Source organism: Bidens hawaiensis, unplaced genomic scaffold (assembly GCF_021521415.1).
Source record: "Bidens hawaiensis isolate Kalapana, Puna unplaced genomic scaffold, B.hawaiensis_p1.1 tig00025577_1, whole genome shotgun sequence".
In the NCBI taxonomy this organism is placed as follows: Eukaryota; Viridiplantae; Streptophyta; class Magnoliopsida; order Asterales; family Asteraceae; genus Bidens; species Bidens hawaiensis.
The window spans coordinates 302501-307116 of record NW_027505056.1 but is presented as its reverse complement, the minus strand read 5'-3'; positions in this window follow the sequence as shown (position 1 = coordinate 307116).

Below are 4616 nucleotides of genomic sequence, written 5' to 3'. Positions count from 1 at the left end.
CATCCTCTGCTCTCTCGTTCTTACCAGTTTATTCATTTTCTGGTCAATATTGGTACTGGTCAAGATGCGTTTTTAATACAGGTCGGGTCGGTTGGCCCAAAACACTCTTCTCGGGTGTTTTTCTTTTATAAATGATCAATGTGCCAAATATGTTAATTACTATCTATTAGTTATGTTCATACTTGTCTTGAATATTGATTTTAAAAGTTAAGTCATTTAATTAAAAACTATATAATTGAGAAGATTTACTGGATACCTTTAAGTGAACCCAAAACTGTACAGTACCTATGTTTACGTCATTTTTAGTTAATTATTTGTATTTAACTTCTTGTGTTATCCATTAATGAAAAGTATGAAGAACACACAGCTTTTACACCCATATCTAAATAGGAATTTGGAATAGATATGTGGATTTAAACATGAGATGTGTATGATATGACATCACTTTCACTTGGGTTTAAATTATTTTTTTATTTTTGTGTGCATGTGTAGTCTAAATAAGTTGATAAATACTACAACAAAAGGAAGTTGACTATTTGGTCCAATGGAAGAGCTTGTGACATAAAATCATGTCATATGCCTTTTATGTCTATGCAAGGTAGGATCTTTTCAAATTTAGAACTGGTAGATTAATGACATGTACATGTTATTGTTGCATTATTGTTGTCTTGAATTATATATTATATATTTATAATTTTAATATTTTATATATAGTTAAATGTTATTTGTACGCATATCAATATTTATTACTTTATAATAGAGATAGACACCCTTTCACCTTCGTGTATTCTCTCTCTAAGAGCTCTCTCTAAGAGACGCTTTTATATTAATAATTGCAATTGAATTGCTCTGGCATAATCTCAATTTCTCCGGTGTGCATTAGTCTTTATTATTTTATAGCACCGTGTAAAATCCACCTTGCTTTTTGGTTGCACATCCCCGAAACCTGAATCTAGTACCGGAGTTATTGGAGTCCATTTGTTCATAGAGGCCTGACATGCCTAGATATACTGGTGGGTTGTGATCAGATTAGGAATCTATCCTACTGAAACTGCTTAAAATGGAACCAAACTGAAACCAGAACCGGAACCGGACCGATCATTTTCCCTGTAAAAAGTTGGTTCCTCCCAAAAACAAAGTTTGACTTTTGTTGACCAAAATTGAAAAACGGTGTGAACTTGAACAAGTTTGGAAAGAAAAACCGTAATGTACACCTCTGGCCTCTAGGTCAATTAAGTCCAGGGTCGGCCCTAGGGTGGTGCGAGCCAGATAAGTAGATAACCAATTGAGGGTCGTAATTTTCGAAGGGCAAAATTTTTTTATATTTATATATATTTTTTTCTTAAATTGGTATGGTCTTGATCACAGTATATATATTGGGCCCAAAATTTTCTTTTATACATAATCTATTTAAGCTATTTTGCCCAAACTAAACTTAGAAACTACGGAGTAAAAAAATGAAATAACTTTTTAGAGCCTATGGGCTTTTTTAATTCGGCTCGGCCGAGGTATTTAAACCTTAGGGCCGGCCCTGCAAATAACTTCTCTTTTTTTTTAATTTGTTTAGTTAAAGTGTTGAACTTGTACCATTGCTTGGAATGGTTTTCGGTTGGACCGTATGGCACATGCAAGTTTGTCAACCATAGCATTTTCGGTATTGGTACCGATTGATACCAGTACCTGACTGGTATAAAATTTTGAGTTTTCGGATCGGTATAGTACCAGTATTTCCTGAATTTTACACAACATACTGGTACCGGTACTAAATATTTCAAATTATCAGGATCGATATTGATTTCATCCCAAGCTCATCACCAGGCTAAAGCTTAAAGGCCCTCCTGGCCTTTGCATGCATCACATGCATTGCACAACCACCAAAATACCAAATACATATATTTTTTTTGAAAGAAAGTTGCCCCTTTTTCATGGAGATTTACCCATCACAGAGATGCATAGAGGAACAGAACGAACTTCATATATCCCTTTTCCACTCAACCCAGAAACAAGATCGGACGTTATTTCGGTTCGTCTCCATTTTAGTGAAACTCTTCCTCAAGCAAGGCAGCCGATAAGTCATCGAAGGCTTTGTGTGAATAATGTAATAGTCAGCATTACTTCTTTTCAAGTTTCCCAAGGTGATTTCATATCTTTGAAAGAAAATGATGCTATAATCTATTCAGAAATAAGGAGATCCTTCTATATCGAAATTTCAGTTTCTAAAATCATAGGAAAATCCCTGGATAGCCCGGTAAGAATGTGGAGAAGAACCAAAACGGAATGGTTCCGCTTACTTAAAACTAAGAGGGGATGCCGCCTACTACTGAAAGACCCGTTTTTGCAACAGTTGCGTTCTTCTATGCAAGACGAAGACTTAGAAAGAACAAAGAAGTTTGGATCCGAAAATGTATGCTTAGGCAGTTATTTCGCTGAACACAAGAGAATCAAGAGGAATTTTTATCATTTCAAATCGATATTATTATCGAAGAGAAGGAACGAAAAACCCTAAATCTTACTACTAGAAAAAGAAGTCCTATAGTTTACAACTCTTCTTTCTATAGTAATTTGACCTCTTGCTCCACCTCTGGGAGCAAAATACAGGCCCAGCGAACTACCTTTCACTGAATGAAGACCGAGGAAAGAACTTCAAATTTATTTATCGTATATAAAGAAAGCTTGCTTTTTGGAGTGATCCTTCCCTCTAATCATAAGAAAAGAAAGGTTTTGCTTTGTCTTTGCTTGAGTAAAGAAAGCTTTCTACGGAGCCGGATAAAACAGTCAAATGAGAAAGCTTTAGTTCACGTCAGGCAATGGTTTGGTTTTGTTGATCTAATGGATGTCGAGAAAGGGTTAGTGTTCCGTGTGTGTAATAGTTGGATCTAGTGAGCGTACTGTCTGACCTAGTCCACTCAAGGCAAGCAAATTTTTTTGAAAAGCGCTAGAAATCGTGGTCCACAATACTACAAATCTGTTCTACACTAGATAGATTGCTCTGATTTTTTTTTACAATTCTCTTTTTTAAAGCAGATAGTTCACAGTGCTCATTCTATCGATACTGGGAAAAATCATAAATAAAATAAAAAATCATAAAGCAAAAAAAATGTTTACTATGGGAAAACTCTTGCATAAGGTTGAATCTAAGGTGAGAATGATTTGCTTTCGCGCATTCTGTCCGGTTCTTTTATTCGTCGCTCTGATGATGTTCTCTCTTTTCTGTCATGTACTAGGGGGAATCTCCTTTTTTATTTCTATTATGTCAAAAGTGGCAGGCTTCATAGCGGCGAAGGGCCTATCTAGCTGTTTGAAAAAAGGGGGGTGCTCCTCGGCTCTGGCCTCAGTGATAGGCTGTGCTTTTCGAGCGCTCGTCACTGCGGGGGTCGGAGCCAATATGATGAATCCGTCGGGTGGGGAAATAATCCCTTCCAATTCAGGTTCCGGGGGACCATCACACTCGAACTCCTGGACGGAAGATTCGTTCTCGATAGGAGTGTTGATGGAGCCATTTCCCGAAACATCAACGGAGGGCGCCTCAACCGCTTCTGCTGATGCAGGGCCCGTCCACAATACCGTGTCGAATTCGACGGAGGGGCCAGCTAGCCCCGGTCGCTTTCCATACGAGCCGGATGAGCTGATCGGGGGCGACTCCGTCTCATCCATCCAAAGGCGGCTTTTGTCGTCTAACCCCCGTCCGAGTGCCGAAGAAATCGACTTCGCCCGTATGCAAGCGGAAGACCTCTTCGAGGTCAAGGTTCAGATCATTCGGCAAATGGAGGGTCTTGATCCGACTGGGGATTGGATGCGGCAGGGGGCTCGCGCTCTCGACTCCCCCAATAGCACTACAGGGGAGTCGTCCTTGACAAGGCTCTATGGCTTGTTAGAGGATCTCGAGCGGGGCGGGAGGGCCTCTAAAGCTTTTTTTCTCATTGAGCGAAAAAGTAGCTCTGAGAAGAGATGATGATGCGGGGTCTTCCGCATAGCTATAAACACTTGTCCCTGTTAACTAACGAAAGAAAAATGGAACCAGATACATTCTTAAAGGAATGCGCTTTGCCTTACACAATATAAAAAAGAAAAAGAGAAGAAAAATAGAAAGATGAAGGAACAAAGTTGACACAATCCCTTTCTTTCCGTTGGTCAACAACCAACCATAAACACCGCCAAAGAAGTCTGGCGTAAAACAAGACTTCTCAAGTCCTGCTTACTATTACTAAAAATAAAGTAGTAAGTAAAAGAAGTCAACAACTGAAGTCCTTATGAACCCACCGAATCCGAATATCATTTTTGAGGGGCAACCAACCCCTAGTGAAAAATTGTTTATGATCTCCTGAAGCACCGATCTGAACGTAGGGGTCTCCCTAAATTCGGGAACAGCTATTGAAAGTACAGAATCTGATGCCCAAAGCGCTCCACCTTTTGATGAAATCTTGGAAAGCATCACAAATATTTCACTTACTAGAATCAAAAGAAAGGCAATTACCTACCGAATGGTCCATGCCGGACCTTGTTCGAGCAGTAAATGGATAATATTTCAGTACCCTAGTCAGGTTTATGACTTACAAGGCAAAGGAACTCTTAGTTGGTTATGGGAGGAGATTGTAAATATCTCCTCGATTTAATCA